Source organism: Narcine bancroftii, chromosome 5 (assembly GCF_036971445.1).
Source record: "Narcine bancroftii isolate sNarBan1 chromosome 5, sNarBan1.hap1, whole genome shotgun sequence".
Lineage (NCBI taxonomy): Eukaryota > Metazoa > Chordata > Chondrichthyes > Torpediniformes > Narcinidae > Narcine > Narcine bancroftii.
In genome coordinates, this window is record NC_091473.1 from 131,981,547 (window position 1) to 132,001,314 (window position 19,768).

General features: G+C 42.2%; 1 protein-coding gene across 3 annotated transcripts in view; it reads left to right on the forward strand.

Moving 5' to 3' along the window:
- LOC138763973 (calponin-3-like) overlaps positions 1–19,768 on the forward strand; it is a 93,095-nt gene that overhangs the window by 10,701 nt on the left and 62,626 nt on the right. The gene's annotated exons all lie outside the window — the stretch shown is intronic.

Consider the following 19,768-nt stretch of genomic DNA (forward strand, 5'->3'; position numbering starts at 1 on the left):
CCCTGGCTCTGTGTGAGATTCCTCTGGGTGCTCAGGCTTCCTCCCACCTTTCAAAGATTTGCAGTGTTGGGCGTATTCTGGTGGCGCGGGCTTGACAGTGGTTCATGTGCTGTCATCGCATTCTCACGAGGGTATAATTCAAAATGTTTCCAGCAGGGCCTGTTACTGTGCTGTACCTGTACTCTAAATTTTTTTTTAGTGTTATCAGTGAGAAAGAAAGCTTTTCTGTTTCTCGGTGTGTGCTCTGACTGGTTCATTGGGAGACACATGAAGGATGTATGATTTATGCTTTTACTGTGTAGGACTGGACATCGTGTCTTCCTGATGGATTTTTAAATGAGGCTTTGAAGCTTTATTTTTTACTATTGAGTCCTTTTTTTTTAAAATCCAGGGTAAAACTTTTTAAACAATGCAAGATGGTGATAAGATTATTGAAATTCTGTTGGGAGTTCAGTCATGGTTCTGCTGTGATAACTGCATATTTGGCTTCTCTGCCCAAGCATGTACACCAAATGTATGGACAGATGGGAAAAATATGGAATTGGGTAGATTCTGCCATCACAGCCCAGAAGAATACTCGTGTGGCAGAAATAATTCCAGATGGGGCTATAAAACATTTTGCCTGATGTCAGCATTTTATAAAAATGATTGGCGTGTCAGGATTATTTAAAAAAAAGGTAATTATAAAATTTTTAAATAAAAAAAAAATGCAGAATGGTCACAGGCCATTTTGGCCCACAAGCCTGTGCGACCAATTACACCCGATTAACCTAGAAACCCTGAAACATTTCAAACTATGGGAGCAGACTGGAGTCCCCAGGGAAAACCCAAGCAGATATGGGGAGAAGTGCCAACTCCTTCCAGACAGTGTGGGATTCGAATCCTGATTGCTGGTGTTGCAACAGCGTTGCGCTATCTGTGCTGCCCAGTCATACTGAGGGGAGGAAAACACAAACTCTAGTCTTTGAAACAATAGTTTAATTGAATAATGAAATCAATAAAATCACTAATTTCAGCAGAATCTGCCAGTGTTGCCACTACTGAGGGGAATGATCGTGTTCTGAATCTTGGAATCTTAGAACACCTGCTGGCTTCAGGTTGCTCTTGACTTTTTACCTGAAGCAATTATGTACATGGTATTAGACTTGTTTCAATATTACAGGGGATCTTTAAGCAGGAAATCTGAGCAATGCAATGTTTGGCATGCCTCCAGCCATTTGCCTAGAGGGTTTCTTTGGCATTGTTTGAGGCAAGAGCCTGGCTTTATTTGAAGAAATATGAGGCAACGCAAGTGTTGCTATTATTCAAGGGGAAGCTAAATGTTCGCAGTGGTGAAGTTGCAGGGTTTAGCGCGATGTCCGTTGCTGGCATCAAAGGAAAGTTGTGCGATGGAAATCAGTCTAGAAGCTGACTCTTGTTCGGAATCTGGAATGCATGCTCTCTTGAAAGCTGAGTTGCTGAACCTCTCATTACTTTTGTTGGGTTGGGGGAGAGGAAGGAAGAAAGAACTTGTTATTCATTCTCATTGTGATACTTTTTTTGTGGAAACAAAGTGAAGTTTGGAAGTTCCTCAGTGTCCAGGTCCGTTAATACTCTCGTGTAATGGGACAACACAAAGAGTGCAATGATGTGTTGCACCGAGAGACTCCTACTGATGCATTGCCATCTCTACTCAGTAGATTACTTTTGTTTCCCTTTAGCAAGTATTCCAACAGACAGTGCTTCATGTGCTGTCAGCGCATTCTCACAAGGGTATAATTCAAAATGTTTCCAGCAGATGCTAATTGTAATTGCAAAGATTTTTTTCTCCTCTGCAACTATCACTAGTTTCTTGTGCGGTTTCATCATTTACCCAGCAATGTGTGGTTGCTTTTACCAGCGTGAACTTTTGGCATCCCTCCAGTGCAGCTTTGGAACGTTCCTATTACCAGTGAAGTGATCTTAGTCATAATTACAGGTAGTCGTCTTTTGCCTTCATGGGGATTTATTTCCTTTCTGGGGCATTCCACTGTCTTAATTCCATCCCCCAGTCCCAGAACAGTCGCTGTGCTTGCGTGCGCTGATATGATCCATTTCCTTTTCCACACAGGTTTTGTCAAATTCCCTGAGGATTTATCCAGTCTATGCTTTATCTGCCTTGTGCGTTGCTCTGACAGGCGAGGCCAGCTTTCACCTACTGTGCATCCAATGCCATTCAGCACTATCCCTCTCTATCTTGAACATGCTGTCTGCTGCCAAGATGGATCATTCGTAAACTTTGCCACCCAAACGTGGTGAAGACTGAAGTGAAAGTGTTTTATTTATTTTACTTTTGAGACCCAGCACAGTAACAGGCTCTTCCAATCCATGAACCCGCATTGCTCAAGTACATTCGTGTGACCATTTAATCTACAAAACCCATGTGTGTTTGGAAACTGGAGCACCTGGAGGAAACCCATGTAGAGCACATGCAAATCCCTTGCAGACAATGGTGGATTCATATCATGCTGCCCTCTCCACTAACCAGGCTACCTTCTGTTATTTTAAAATCCTGCTCCTATTTTGGGATTGAAAAGAGTGAAGGAAAATGAAAATTGATTTTAAAGTTAGATGAGGTGCCACTCTTGGAGCAGAAAGATTGAATAATTACAACTTGTGTTTTTGATCAGCAGCTCTGAGCCTTGAGTTGATAGGGCATCTTTGTGGAGGGATTGTCTTTCCATAACAAAGCTCAGTAATATCTTGCTATTACCTTGGTGTACTAGGCTGGTGTCTCTGATTCTATACCAAAATTAATCCTTGAATCATTATCAGTAGCCGCTTTCAGGTGCATTCTCTGCCAAAAATGTGCCCACAGAAGCGGATTCAGACCAGTGGAATGGTTGTTTAGGTGGCAGCGCTAAAAGCGCAGCGCTGGCCACCTGAAAGGGACAGCTGCACTCCGGCTTCTGTCCCTTCGGGCTGTCAGCGCTGGGGCGGCTAGTGTGGGCTGCCCTTGCCCTGATGTCCCGCGCCGGGGGCAGCGGGGAAGGGGGCTGTCAAGCGCTCGCCAGCTGACTGTTATCCCTTTAGTAGCCGCTTTCAGGCAGCTGCATTCAGGGGCCTAGGGGGACCTCAGTGCTCCGGCGATTATCCCTCCCAGAGGACGGTTACAATGTGCGCCTCATGGGCACCTCCTTTGCTTTCAGGTGGCCACCTGACAGCTGCATAGGGGTATAATATGTGGGTTTACATCGGGGTAATTTGCCCAACTGAAATTGCCTAGTAAAACAGATTACTTGATGTCTTGAGTACTGTTGCTTGTAGCATTTGCAGTTTGGCATTGGTTTTTGTAGATGTTTGAATACTTTTATTTGGATTTCCTTCAAAGCCCATGTTTAATTTTATAATGAGCCAGAGGTGTGTCAGAAATTACAGATACAATGGCTCGATTTATAACCATATAGCAATTTACAGTACGGAAACAGACCATACCAGCCCTTCTAGTCCACACCGATTTATATTAATATCACTAGTTCCACCTACCCACTCCCTTGCCCATAACCCTCCAATCCCCTCACATCCATGTACTCATCTAACCTCCTCTTAAATGACAGAATTGACTACCTCTTCTGGAAGCTCGTTCCACTCAGCCACCACTCTGAGTGAAGAAGCATCCTCTTAGTTTACTCCTAAAGTTTATGCCCCCTAACTCTTAACTTGTGACCCCTTGTTCCAATCTCCCAGACAATGTTTGGCTCATGGGGGTGTTTGTGTGACTTATTATTGGTTCTCACTTAACAGCTGATTGATACTTTGTCTGGCACTATATTTTACGATTCAGAATTTTAAAAAGTATTCAACATTTAATTAAAACATAGGCTTTGTTTTGGATAATTTGCCCAGCTGTAGGCTGTGTTCTGAGCATTTTTAAGCTAGGCTAAGCTATAATGTTTGATAGGTGTGGTGTCCTTTTTCCACTTATGATGGGCTTAGTGGTAAGTAACCCTATTAAGTTGAGGAGCACCTGTACTACAAAGGAGTATAGTCAAATCAGTAATGAAGTATTCATTTGAGTGTGTTTATTGCAAAAGGGTTAGCTGTAAAACTAGTGTTTTTCATCATGGTGGCTGCAGCAGCGGACCAACGAGGGGCTTGATGGCTCAAGGAGCCACACAGTCAGTGGGTGACCTGCATGGGCTGCTGGAAATTGGCTTATGGGAGCCAGGTAATGGAACCAGGATTTGAGAGGGTGCCGAGGGCAAGTAGGGCTCCTGAAGGGCCTTAGGCACTGAAGGCTTCCAGATCGTGTTGGCGGTTTGGATCTTGATCAAACAGGAGCCTGTATGGCTGCAGAGGCTACGGGAGCACTGGAGGTGAATCCACGGACATTCAAGTGTCTCTGAAGGGATTATCTTTTGCTTCTCTTCCCCTTGTACTGTAACGGGTACCGACCAGACAACTCTAATTGGTGACTCTTTGCAATTAAAAAAAATATTATGTTATCAACTCTTGACACTGTTTCCTGATGGTCAGATTTATACCCTATGCAAATTTGAATCCACTTTCATTTTTCTTTAGCCACGTTTTGTCTAGATTTTTTCAATTATCCACTAAAATTTTTGAGTTTCTTGCCAGAAGCAAATCAAAGCATCAGATTCCAGTTCATGCTCTTGTGCAAACTAAAATGGTTTTGAGTAGTTTGTATTGTTCATGGTGTGAAATGCTTAAAGCACATTTGACTATTCGATACATTTGTACAATTTGGTATTTTTCTTGGCATTAGCTTGTCCTTTCAATTTTTTTTCTCTTTTGAAGAAACCTGTGGTCTGTCTGTCACTGAGCACAAATCTAAAACTTGAACAATCTCTGCTTCTAATCAGGCTAACCACCTCGGTAACATTTCAAACTTAAGTATGTAAGCAGAAGTTAATGCATTATTTTAAACAAAGAATGGGACAGAAAAGGCATGATCTTCAAACTTGCTGCACGAGGCAAAGACAAGTTTGTTCACATCACTAATTCAGGATAATTTAAAATATTGTTAAGACCATCTATGTGACTGCCTCTATATGTGTTTAGGAACTCCCCAAATTTAAACAAGTGTATGAATGATTCTATGGCAGTAGTTGTGGTTTAATTTGGGTTCAGATACCACAAGAATCCAGATTTTTTTCATTAAAAAAAAAATTCCTGTTTCCATGTGACATTGGAGATGACTCAGCCCATTGAGTCTGCTGGGTCACAGGGCAATCTCGGGTTCCCTGCAGTGTATTTCTTTGCCCAGATTCTTGCACATTGGACTATTTAGTGTCCCAATTCATTGACCAACTGGTAAATGTCTTTGGGATTGGGGAAGAAACTGGAGGAGTCTTGATGAAAATGCTATCCTGGGTCCCTGGAACTGAAGCAGTCGTTCTACTTGCTGTACCATTTTGATACCTACAGAAAATTGCTCTGTAATTTACAAACATCCATGTAGTAGATTTAATGCTTTTTCAAAAATTAAAGCATCCCAAATGTTGCACTGTGAAATGACTTGGCATGCTTTAAAATATTAACATTGCTGTATAACTGACTGTTTATGTAAGGGTTTCATTCCTGAGAAATGTCTGTAAACTAATTTCTCTCTTAAATTAGAAATGTCAATTTTTTATAGCAACCCATATAATCCCTCTACATCAGCTTGCTATAATTCTTTCTTTTCGTTGAAAATTTGGCTTATCTCTGCCTATAAATTAACAGAATTTGTATTGTATTCAATCATGAGATAATGTGTTTTACATTATTCATTAAAAACCTAAAAATAAATGGAAGAAATTGCACAGTCAGATTTCTGTAAGTTGGGTCACCCATTACCTTGGGGAGCTCCTGTAGAGTATTTGGTTTCAGAAGTAGAAGTATTTTATTCAGCTTGGGAGTTAACTTGATTTTTTATTTTGTATACCATGACAATGCAAATTTCCATCAACTAACTGATTAGAACTCTTATTTATTGCTACTTAGTGTCATTTGCTGTTTATCAGCTAGTTTGCTTCATTTGTATGGTTAGTATATATTCTGGCAAGTAGATGTTCATAGAGGCTGATGGCCCATCATGTCCACGCCAACTTCTGACCATATTCATTAAGTCCATTTGCTTGCTTTAGGACTTTATCCTTCTATGATATGGCCACCTAAAAACCTTTTAAACATCTGATTTCATCCAAGTTCAAGTTTGTTACGTATACTACAGTGCAATGAGAAAGTTTGTTATGTCAACAGTCCAGCTAGTTAACTCCTACATAGTACAGCAGGAAAAGCAGTGCAGAGAGATCTGTTAGTACAAGTCTCTACATCAGAGAGACTGGGTACAGACTGAGAGATCGTTTTGTTGAGCACCTTGACTCTGTCTCCTGCAATAGCATTGATCTCCCAGTGGCCGCCTTTTCAATTCCCATTCCCTCCTTGCACTGCTGTGGTCTTGTGCACTGACCGAATGAGACCACCTGCAAATTGGAGGAATGCCTCCTCCAACTGGATGGCATTAACATCGACTTCTTGGGTTTCCATTTAAATCTTTCTCTCTCTTCTCTTTTCCTCCCCCCCCCCCCCCCACCCCGACTCCTGCTTTTTCACCCAGCTGTGTTTCTTTTAACAAGAGCAAAATCAGTTCTCACCTTTCCTTATCATACCCCCAATTAACACTTTCTGTTGGTCTGGACTACCCTGCCGTGCCCTGACCCACTATTTTTCAGTCTTTATTCTGACACCTTCCTCTTCTACGCTTGTACCTTGAAGGGTTCAGGCCTGAAACTTTAGAAATGTATCTTTACCTCCTGTGGGTGCTGTAAGACCAATTGAGTTCCTCCAGCGTTGCTATGTGTTTTTGGTACAAAGCAAAGGCAACTCGTGAGTGGTTAATTCAGGAGTCTGATAATAGTGGGGAAAATAATCTGGTGTGGCATGACCTTACTCGTAAATCTTTGTCCTGACGAGGGAATGGTAAAATGTGTGGTTGGGGTGGGAGGAGTATTTTAATTTTAGCCATAAATCAACATCTTAAACCCCTCTCTTGCTCTCAAATCTCATTCCTTTCCACTTAAACCAATACCCTTTATGATACCCGATCCATGGGGGAAAGCGTTGACTGTTTGTATATCTGTGCCTCGTAATTTTGTCTACCTCTCATCAAGTCATCCCTTCGCCTCTGTTTTATTGGTTCACCCATTCTGGTTTTCCTTTCTAGTGTGAGAGAAACCCAAAAGTTGCAGAGTTTGGAATCTTGAGCAGGCAAAAATTTGCTGGTGAAACCATGGGTAGAAATGATCAGTCAAGGTTTTGGGTCAGGACTCTTTATCAAGACTAAATTTTAAAAGTTGAATTTGCATATATAAAGTAGGAAAGAAGCTGGGGGAGATAATTGGACAGAAGGCAAAGAGAATGGTAGATGGAGAAACCATTAAGAGAAGAAGGGTGTGGTGGGCGAATAGTTGAGGGTGAAAATTAAGTACAGGAGTAGATGAAGAAGAGATGGAAACAGTGGGATCAGATAGCTAAAATTGAAAATAAATGTTCATACAATTATTTTTAAGGGTGACAAGAGAGAATATGATGTGTTCCTCAACTTTGTTTGGCCTCATCCTGACAATGGATGAAACTGGGGACAGACATGCCACTGTAGGAGTGGTTGACTACAGGAAACCTGTGGTTTTTTTATCAGTGGGAAAGATGTGTATTGATGAATAGTCCCATGATTAGTTGCAGCCTTATTAATATGTCCAAATTGAGACTTCTCAAATGTACCTGCATTGGATGTTTTGGATGCAGTTAATTTTTCTCCAGCGCATTTATTAATTACCTTTGAATAATCCCTCTTTGTTTTTCTGCAGCTTTAAGAGTGAAGAATCTGCTCTTGCACACCTTGGATTTGCTTTTCCTGGTGTGGGATAGGGAGGTAACAATGTACTTTCCGTTGTCCTTTGGCTTGCTTTTCCTTGTGTGGGATAGGGAGGTAACAATGTACTTTCCTTTGTCCTTTGGCTGTGTGGCTGATGGGGAATTCCCAAATGTATGATTTCCACGCTTTTCACCTTGGATTGAACAGTGGGTTGAGCCAGCATCTATGAGTCGTACAATAACTACTGATGGCTTCTTCAGCACAAATAAAAACAACTGCTTAGGGACAAGGCTCTTTGTCTTGGAAATGTGTCAGCCTTTCTGCAAGAAACCATTCTAACACCATGTCTGAAGAACTCGAGTGGAAAAATTTACTTCAGCTGTCAGCATAACCTACAAAGGTGACACTGCCTGGAGATAGTCTTTCTCTGCTAGATTTTAAACCTGTATAGTATGCAGGGAACATTGAAAAATGGATAAATTATCTGTGACACTTCAAAGGGCATTTGGCTATTTAGCAAGCTGATGTATATACATTAAACTTCACTGTTGTAAATTGCATTTGTTTTGTTTGTAAACTGAATGGAAAAAGTCTGGTTTAGAACATATAGAGCACAGCTTGGTTGTTAAAGGGCAATCTGCTTGTATAGAATTTTGTGGAACAGGATAGGAACTGAATTTACACCTTCAGTGTATTTCCTAAATGGCTGCAATTTTAGATTTGTATATTGAAATGAGTGCAAACTGATCTAGTTTGTTTTAAATTGAGAGTATGGTGTCAAAACCTCGATTAGTGGGAATTTCACGAACCCCTATTCCACTGCCATGCTGTCCCAGAAATTAGCTTGGAATTTATTGAGCCAAGGTCCAGTGGAAAGCGAATATTGTCTGAACACCAGCATCAAACAACGTAATTTCACACTGGGATTAAGCACCTCTACTCCTACTCGTATCTCTGGCATTGGCTGACTCTGGCATCCTGATAAAACCAGTGGAGAAAGGTCAGCAGAAAGTCTGATCCCCGGGAATGAGTGTTCAGTGGAAAAGCAATTCTTTGGCTTGGCTTCGCGGACGAAGATTTATGGAGGGGTACGTCCACGTCTGCTGCAGGCTCGTTGGTAACTGACAAGTCCGATGTGGGACAGGCAGGCACAGTTGCAGCGGTTGCAAGGGAAAATTGGTGGGTTGCAGTTGGGTGTTGGGTTTTTCCTCCTTTGTCTTTTGTCAGTGAGGTGGGCTCTGCGGTCTTCTTCAAAGGAGGTTGCTGCCCGCCGAACTGAGGTGCCAAGATGCATGGTTGGAGATGATATCAGCCCACTGGCAGTGGTCAATGTGGCAGGCACCAAGAGATTTCTTTAAGATATATATGGCTGGCTCTCCACTGGCCACCGAGACAGAGGTGCACCAAAGAAGAGGTACAAGGACTGCTTGAAGGAAAACAATTAGTGTCCCAGTTAAGGGTGGCCCAGTGGAAACTGCACAAAGGGCTTCCTATTCTGGAACACTGCACAGCCAATTAACTGGGATGCCAGTAGAAAAGGGGCTTTAGATTCAGAGTCCTTTCTATTGGAGGTTCCCATTTTGCCTGCATTTGGCTCATATTGCCATAAACCTTTCCTATCCATGCATATATATTTTGAACATTACAATTTTCTCCACTTCTACCACTTTGCATATACCCATCACCCTCTGTGTATGAAGGTTTCCCTCTCACTTTAACTTGTGCCCTCTGGTTTTAGATTCCTCTAGAAAATAAACTATTGTTATAGTGGGCCAAACGATTGCACAGCGCGGTGTTGCGAACAGTCGTCAGCATGGTTCTGCAGGCAGCGGAACAAAAAATAAACAGGTGAATGCTCACCTAACAGTGCGGTACTGCGTGCTGGAGAATGACATGTTGTCTTGCTGAGTATCCTGTCGGAAGGCGCAGGGCACTCTCAAAGATCAATTTAAACCTGCCGGTCCCATGGATCGAAAGCATTCCAGTAGCAATCTCCTGCTTTGTCCCATGGAGCCCGGGACATGCGGGGTATAAAAGAACATTGTAAAATCTGAATAAAGTCAGTCTTGAGTTGACTAATCTGGCATGTGTGTTTGTATTACTTTAGTAGCTCTACCGTAGTAACCGCTACAATTGGAGACCCCGACTGCAAGATTCAGCGGAAGCGTGAGTCAACAGTCATAATGGACGCAGATGCTGCCACGGTGGCAGTTAACGCAGTGGGACTTCACTTGCCTCCTTTCTGGACCCGTCAACCTCTGGTTTGGCTTCTTCAAGCTGAAACCCAGTTTCGTCTTTGGGGCATAATGCGGAGGAGACTTAAATTTTGTAGGTGCATTGCATGCCGCCTCCGCATCGAGTAAGTGAATTTATTGCCAATCCCCCGGCGGAAAATCAGTACACCAGGTTCCGCCAGTTTCTCCTGGATACACTGGAATTGACAAGACCTGGCTTTTGAAGGCTTGGGTGACAGGAATCCATCGGACCTAATGAATGAGATGCTTGCATTGGCGGATGGTCATTCTCATTGCCTGTTCTTTGAAACCCTATTCTTATCAAAGCTCCCAGCTCGTGTCACCATACCCATCACTACTCTGACCTGGCCGTCCTTCAGCAGCTTCGAAGTGATATCACGAGCACAAACCTGTTCCTACCAACTGGCATGGAACCCCTAAACAACATGTGCCCCCACCGCTCCTGGACGCTGATTTTGTTTTTGTATGCAGAGTGGTCTCAGGAGCGCCGTTACAGTGACCATATGAGGGCCCTTTCCGTGTGATTAAGAGGGACGGGATTGTGTTTACTTTGGACATTGGGGGGCATTCAGAGCTGTTTAGTGTAGACAGACTCAAGCCTGCCCATGTGGATCCCACTTCACCCATTCAATGCCCCCAGCCCAGACGATGTGGGCATCCACTTAAGGCACTGGTGTTTTATTTTCTGGCAACTATTGGGGGGGGGTTGATGTAGCGGGTTGAGAGAGGTACCATGAACTGTCGCCGGCATGGTTATTTACTATTTACTTATCTATACCCGCTATGTTTTTTTTACACTGGAAGGTTCCGCCACAGGCTTCGATGTTCTTGTCCTAGCCTCATTATAATTGAAGCCTAGTCTGGGTCAGATTCTTGTGAATCTTTTCTGCACTCTTTTCCAACTTCATGATATCCTCCTTGTAGCTGGGTGATCAAAACTGTGCAAAATACTCTCACTGATGTCCTGTACCATTGTAACATGATGTCTGTACTTCTTAACCAATTTCCCGACCAAACAGCATCCTTGCCAACCTTTCTATTTGTGTCACCACTTTCAAGGAACTATGCACCTGTATCACTGTCTCTTTGTTCTCCAGCATTCTCGAGGGCCATCCTGTTCACTTTGCAAGTTCTGCCCTTGTTTAACCTGTTAAATGCCGCATGTAATTGGCAATAAAATTCCATCTGCCCTTCCTTGGCCTTTTTTCCCCCGGTTGTAATCTCAGATAATATGCTTCACTGACCACTCTACCACCAATTGGTCATTGGTTTTATTCAGGTCATGATTCCTCAATTAAAATAATCTGGATGAAAGATTAACATCCAGTGACCAGATGAGAGAGAGAGAGTGCAAATGATGCATTGTCTTGGGAGATGTGAAATTCTTCATTATTTTGGTCAAAAGGAAGAGATTAAACATTTAAAAAAAAAGAAAATAGATCAAATATTGATGTTGTGAGGGATGTAATTGTTTTTGTACTTGTTAATTTAGTATTTTGTTGTAAGAGAATGTTTGGGTAAACCATTGTAAGGGCTTTTGAGTCCACATTGGGAGTGCAATTTTGTTCTCTGTACCCAAAGGAAGGTGTGTTAACTTTGAATGTAATACAGTAAGTATTCACGAGTCATGGAAAGTGGTCCTTTGGCTTACTGAGATTGTGCCAAACATCAACCACTCACTTATTGTCATCTTGCACTAATCTCACCTAATTCTTCCCATCTTCCCTCCCCACTTCATAGATGCTGCCACATATGCACTAGAGGCAATTTACAAGGCAAATTAAGCTATCAACTTGTATATCTTTGGGATTTAGGAGGAAGCTGGGAAACATCACTCTGTCACAGAGACCATGCCAACTCTAGACAGGCAGTGCTATTAGCTGAGTCACTTTGACATTCATCATGCAAAGGATGGTGTTTGACAAGAAATAATTGAGTAGAATGGTTCTTCATCCTCCAGATTTCAGAAGCGAGTTAATCGTAGTGAGAATTTTGGAGGGATGTGTCAGTGTAGATGCTAATGTTTCCTCTGGCTGGAGAATCTAGAACCAAGGCTCTGGTAATGGAGGTCACTATTTAGGGCAAGAGATAAAATAGCAAGTTTTAAGCAATTTTTCTCTAAGCAATACTGAGTGTATTTGATGCCGAGCATAATTCTGGGATTCTAAGGGAATTGAAGGAATGTCAGAATGTGGTGGGAAGTGGATGGACCTTGAGTGTTATCTGCATTGTTGTTGGTAGAACTTGAACCATCTTATAGATCTGTGAAGCTAGACTGATGTTCTAAAGAGATTGTTACGAGGCCAGAGGACCCAGCAGCAATAGATATTCATCAAGATAAATGGTTACTTAAACAAAAGTTGCTTTTAATTGTCTTTATACATGAAAACAGAATCACACTCTAACTGATCACTATTGACTTAACTAACTTAACCCCCTTCTAATTCTAAGCGCAAGTAAGTTTAGCAAAATTCTTTGGTTCACAGTCCAATCTCACTTCTCATTCCTTCAAGTTCACTGATTGCAGGCAATTCTTGTACTGTGCACAGAATTTAACATTTATAAAGTTCACCAGGCTTTGGTGCTTGAAAAGTAAATGGTCACTGCTCAGCAAGGTTCTTGTCGGTTTTCAGAGAGAGATTCATTGTATGCTGGCACCCACAACTGATTCCTTTTTTAAATCAGCCACTTCAGTGTCTTTTTTTTAAAATTTTTATTTTTCACACCATAAACCACATTGATCAAGATACATACATTTTCCTTTTTAAATATATAGTGTCGTTTCCCCCCCCCCTTTTCCCATCCCACCCTCCCTACCTCCCCTCCCATTCATTTAAAGTACAGAATCTAAGATAGATTAAACCAGTCAAACAATGTTGTCACTCAATAAAAATAAACAAGAAATTCCACTGAGTCAATTCTTTTCATTTCCTTCTGCTTCTGTCATTTTAGGTGGCAGATGTCCCCGGTAGGTTTTCTCTATTGTGTTTCATGTATGGCTCCCATATTTGTTCAAATATTGCAATATTATTTCTTAAATTATATGTTATTTTTTCTAATGGAATACATTTATTCATTTCTATATACCATTGTTGTATTCTCAAGTTATCTTCTAATTTCCAGGCTGACATAATACATTTTTTTGCTACGGCTAAGGCTATCCTAACAAATCTTTTTTGTGCACCATCCAAATCAAGTCCAAATTCTTTGTTTTTTTAATGTTACTTAGGAGGAAGATCTCTGGTTTTTTTGGTATTTTGCTTTCTGTAATTTTATTTAATATCTGGTTTAGATCTTCCCAAAATTTTTTCACCTTCTCACACGTCCGGATTGCATGAATTGTTGTTCCCATTTCTTTTTTACAACGAAAACATCTGTCAGATACTGTTGGGTCCCATTTATTTAACTTTTGAGGTGTAATGTATAGCCTGTGTATCCAGTTATATTGTATCATGCGTAACCTCTTGTTTATTGTATTTCTCATAGTTCCAGAGCATAACTTCTCCCATGTTTCCTTCTTTATCTTTATGTTTAAATCTTGTTCCCATTTTTGTTTAGTTTTACCATTTGTTTCCTCATTCTCCTTTTCTTGCAGTTTAATATACATATTTGTTATAAATTTTTTGATTATCATTAATCAAAAAATCACATATTCAAAATTACTTCCCTCTGGTAACCTCAGACTGCTTCCCAATTTGTCCTTCAAGTAGGATTTCAGTTGGTAGTATGCCAACACGGTATCCTGAGTTATATTTATCCTTCATTTGTTCAAAGGATAGTAATTTATTTCCTGAAAAACAATTTTCTATTCTTTTGATCCCTTTTTTCTCCCATTCTCTAAAGGAAAGGTTATCTATTGTAAAAGGGATTAACTGATTTTGCGTCAGTATTGGTTTTGGTAATTGATAATTTGTTTTATTCCTTTCATGGTCCATGACCTTTATTCAAAATTGGCCCAGCTCCATCTTGTGTACCGTAGGATGTTTTGATTTCCTGAAGCCAATGCGATATTTTTGAATCCGCAGTACATGGAATTATTAGGGCAGACTTTGCTTGTTTAAGTTTTAACATTTGATAAAACCCAGATACAGAAGTCCACAAGTTGTGGAAAAGACGTGTGGTATTCAAGGTGGAGTTTGCCAGGGTCTAGAATGCAATTAATGGTGCTGCATCCTCTGGCCACATGTCATGGGCTTCCTGAATTGTGCTGGAATAATTCTGGATTTTGCCGGGAATAGAGGTTTATTTATGAAGAAAGACTGGCCAGACTGGGATTGATAGTGAAGTGGAAAAGCCCCATTCTTCAACAGACGAAAGATGGAATTGTTGGGCGAGGGGTTGATTTTTGTGGGAGCAGAAGTTTTGGAGTTCACAGCTGAATCAAGTGATAGGGACATAATATTGTTATAGGAGCCCCTGTTGTAAAGGTTAAGGATTAAAACCAGGGAAGTGGGATCTGTCTAGAGTTTTATCATCCAGATTGGACTTTATTGGGTTGCATGGCAGCTTTCTATCTTAAATAGCAGCACTTAAAGCTGAAGAAATTTGGAGAAGATACTGCTCTTTACAATGTTGCTGGCTATACACGTTTGTTTAGTCTGGAGTTGGCAGACTTGTTGCTTTCCACATGAACTTGTTGAACCTTTGCTATCAAACTCCTTGCCTTGGCTTTTGGCAGATAACATTTGAAATGAAGCAGTCACATTTGTGGAACAGGTCTACCTATGCATGGTTCTCTGTATTGGTGAGGCATTTTAATAAAATTAAAAATGGATGGAGTTCACAAGTCTACATGAGGTTACTATTTGATTTGTTTCACAATTGTGTCGGGGAGTAATTTTATTTTAATCAGTCTCGAGACAGCTGAAAGGGAAAATAGAGTAAAATGGGCCCAAATCCAGAACTCCTAGGGTAAAGCAGACTAAATTTTTCCATTGTGAGTTCATGTGAAAAAATCTTTTTGCTCAATTTCGCGATTTTAAATATTAACGTTGTTGATGTGACGTGCTACTAGTGCCATTCTGTCCTTCGGCTATTGTCAAAGATAAATGAAACTTCTGTGTAAGAAGTCACATATGGAAAACATAGTCTTGGAAAGGTTCATGTTCATATTCCAGAGGCATTAGTCATTGAGATGCAAATACAAGCATTTATTACCCAAAAATCTGGCAAGCGTAAATTACAAATTCTTTGCTGAGCTGTATGATACTTCCATTATACAACTCTCAATAGTTTCAAGTATCACTGACCTTAATTAAAGGTCATTTTGAACTTTAATTATTCAAGTGTGTTTTTGTTTTTAAAAAAAAAAGTATTCATACAAAATTTGACTGTTTCAAAACGTATGTAAAACCAGTTTTTTGGGCCTGAGCCTCCTATAGGTGCTGTTGGGACTTGCTGAGTTTCTCCAGCACCTTTGAGTATTAACTGCAATCATAGCTTCTGCAGACTTTTTTCTCTTTCTGTTGGAGACTGATCAGAATTTGGTTTCAAATAAGCCAAGGTAATGATCTTCAGATGTCTTTATCTCAAACTCTGAGAGTTACTGGGCTATTATTCTCTTCATCAAAGTTCTGAATCCTGTTTCCTGCTGCAGTCAGGAAACTCTTCCCTGTGTATTGTCAACCCCTTTATCTCACTTCTCATCAAAACCAGCCCCTGGATCCTTGTCACTCTGTGGGTTTATGATAATGTAAAAGGCACATGTGGTGAGAAATGAGGAGGATGGGCGGGGGGTGGGGCGGGGGGGGGGGGGGCGGGAGGCGGGAGGAGGAGAGGGAAAGTCTTGGTATTCCAGAGGTTTAGTAATGGCAATATAATGCAAGATGTTTATTATCCAGATATCTATTATTAGTGGCTAGAGCTGGATGAGGTTCCCACCCTGGATGAGACATATAAGGCAATCGAACAACTGAAAAGTGGCAAAGCAGCAGGTATGGATGGAATCCCCCCAGAAGTCTGGAAGGCTGGCGGCAAAACTCTGCATGCCAAACTGCATGAGTTTTTCAAGCTTTGTTGGGACCAAGGTAAACTGCCTCAGGATCTTCGTGATGCCACCATCATCACCCTGTACAAAAACAAAGGCGAGAAATCAGACTGCTCAAACTACAGGGGAATCACGTTGCTCTCCATTGCAGGCAAAATCTTCGCTAGGATTCTACTAAATAGAATAATACCTAGTGTCGCTGAGAATATTCTCCCAGAATCACAGTGCGGCTTTCGCGCAAACAGAGGAACCACTGACATGGTCTTTGCCCTCAGACAGCTCCAAGAAAAGTGCAGAGAACAAAACAAAGGACTCTACATCACCTTTGTTGACCTCACCAAAGCCTTCGACACCGTGAGCAGGAAAGGGCTTTGGCAAATACTAGAGCGCATCGGATGTCCCCAAAGTTCCTCAACATGATTATCCAACTGCACGAAAACCAACAAGGTCGGGTCAGATACAGCAATGAGCTCTCTGAACCCTTCTCCATTAACAATGGCGTGAAGCAAGGCTGTGTTCTCGCACCAACCCTCTTTTCAATCTTCTTCAGCATGATGCTGAACCAAGCCATGAAAGACCCCAACAATGAAGACGCTGTTTACATCCGGTACCGCACGGATGGCAGTCTCTTCAATCTGAGGCGCCTGCAAGCTCACACCAAGACACAAGAGAAACTTGTCCGTGAACTACTCTTTGCAGATGATGCCGCTTTAGTTGCCCATTCAGAGCCAGCTCTTCAGCGCTTGACGTCCTGCTTTGCGGAAACTGCCAAAATGTTTGGCCTGGAAGTCAGCCTGAAGAAAACTGAGGTCCTCCATCAGCCAGCTCCCCACCATGACTACCAGCCCCCCCACATCTCCATCGGGCACACAAAACTCAAAACGGTCAACCAGTTTACCTATCTCGGCTGCACCATTTCATCAGATGCAAGGATCGACAATGAGATAGACAACAGACTCGCCAAGGCAAATAGCGCCTTTGGAAGTCTACACAAAAGAGTCTGGAAAAACAACCAACTGAAAAACCTCACAAAGATAAGCGTATACAGAGCCGTTGTCATACCCACACTCCTGTTCGGCTCCGAATCATGGGTCCTCTACCGGCACCACCTACGGCTCCTAGAACGCTTCCACCAGCGTTGTCTCCGCTCCATCCTCAACATCCATTGGAGCACTCACACCCCTAACGTCGAGGTACTCGAGATGGCAAGGTCGACAGCATCGAGTCCACGCTGCTGAAGATCCAGCTGCGCTGGATGGGTCACGTCTCCAGAATGGAGGACCATCGCCTTCCCAAGATCGTATTATATGGCGAGCTCTCCACTGGCCACCGTGACAGAGGTGCACCAAAGAAAAGGTACAAGGACTGCCTAAAGAAATCTCTTGGTGCCTGCCACATTGACCACCGCCAGTGGGCTGATAACGCCTCAAACCGTGCATCTTGGCGCCTCACAGTTTGGCGGGCAGCAGCCTCCTTTGAAGAAGACCGCAGAGCCCACCTCACTGACAAAAGGCAAAGGAGGAAAAACCCAACCCCAACCAACCAATTTTCCCTTGCAACCGCTGCAATCGTGTCTGCCTGTCCCGCATCGGACTGGTCAGCCACAAACGAGCCTGCAGCTGACGTGGACTTTTTACCCCCTCCATAAATCTTCGTCCGCGAAGCCAAGCCAAAGAAGAAGATTATTAGTCAGCATGGTTTTTGGAAAGGGGATGCTTGATGGAAAGTCATTTGCATTGGTTTCCAATGAGGTCTGGGAGACAGATGAGGGATGATCATGCACATCTTTAGGGCATCTGGCTTTCCCAAGTAATTTGAGATTGTCTATAGTTAAAATAATCTGCTGCTGTGAGAAATAGTGTCCCTGGTGACCTTGAGGAGCAGCAACAGAAGGTTGATTGTGTGTGGTTGTGCCCAGAATATGCAAAGCATGAGAGTGGCAATTGACTAAGCTGATTTTCTGTCTCCACAGATGCTGACTGAGTTGATAAATATTTCCAAATTTCCCAGAAGTGTGTGCCTGAGCTTGGAGACCTTGGGTCGGAACTAAGGTGGGATAGATGGAATTAGAAAGTTATCATCTCCCTCGCATTCATGTAGGTGAATGCAGAATGGGTCCCCGGGTCAGCATACAGTAGGCCTCAACAACATGGCTGCTCCCTGATTATGGCAGTGGATTGTATTGAATTTAAAGGGGACTGCCCTTTTTGGAATGAGCTGCTGTTATCAGAGGGGCCAAGTTGATTGTGTACCTCTGCTCGTAGGACTGAGAGCTGAAGAATTGTCAATATTCTTCCAATGTGATTCATTCTGAAATACACATTGAGACTTTCAGACTGGAGCTAAAGGGGTGGAAATGGCAACTCTGCCAGAGTTGCTGCTGGTGCGGACCCGGGAGAGCGGAGATGCAACGCTCTGCTACAGGTTGTACAGCCCACTCCTACTACCACGGCTCTGCAGTGTTTTTAAATGGCCTGTTAAAGGAGCTGATGGTGTTTCATTTTAATATGCTGGGCCCAAGGTGGTGGTGGTGCCTGTGCTGTGGAAGTAGCCTTGAGGGGTTGCAGAGTCCGGGGAAGCAGAGGATTGGCTCAGGGCACCAGAAACGGGAAGATTATCCTCTGTTTAGGGTGGAACAGAGGAGACAACCCTAATGGACAATGACCATGATGGCAGACCTGTTGGGCTTTGCGGCTTAAGAATATGCAGGCGGTGGGCTGTTGGTAGCTTGAGGCAAGGTACCTACATAGGCTGCGCGATGCTGGTGACTTGCGGTCAAATGATTCCAACCAGGCTACGAACTGCTGGAGATTGGCTTGAGAACTGAGATGTGAGGGGGTGCTGAAGTCGGGAGATACTCCCCAAGGGGCCTTGGGTGCTGAAGGCTTCATGATCATGTCAGAGGTTTGGATCTGGAACTCTGGTTGCCAATGGTTTAGACTGAAGTCTGTGTGGCCTCGCAGGCTGCAGGAGTGTTGGAGGTGAATCCACAGACACTCAATGCCTCCACAGCGACTATCTTTTTGCTCCTTTCTCTGACTGAAAGGGCACCGGGAAATTTCTGCTGATGGTTAATTTTTTGCCTTACAAGACTAAAGTTAATTTCATATTGTATCTGTTTTATTATATGACAATAAAAGAATATCTTTAATCACTTGAGCATTAAAGATGCATAAAGTTTAAAACTGCATCTAACCATAAGGAGTTCCCAAGTAGCTTGTGTGGGTGATAAAAGCTTTTCATAAAGTTTTAACTTTTGTGTAAAATTTGTCTTGTTTTCCACCTAATTATAGCCAAATGGACATGTTGATCTTTTACTTTTGATACATTGTGACAAGCTTTTAAAGATGCCATTATTTTGAGAACTGTCTCATCGATATGGAAAAGTTTGTGTTTGATTAAATTTGTTTTGTAGTTTTCTTGGACGAAGCTTTAAAAGATGTGTGTATTTTTTGTTAAAATGTCGTTTCTGTTTGATAGTAGACGACATTAATCAGTGTATTGTTTGAAGTGTAGCATTCTCCAGCTGCTGTTCAAATTCTCAACTACTTCCTCTGGGTATTGATCAGCCATGGTCACATCCTGATTTATTCTTTTAGTATCTATTACAGGATGTGGATGAAGAAGGATTTGCATCATTTATATTGGCAAGTGATGTCATTTATTTTTTGACTTGGGGCCTCCTGTATC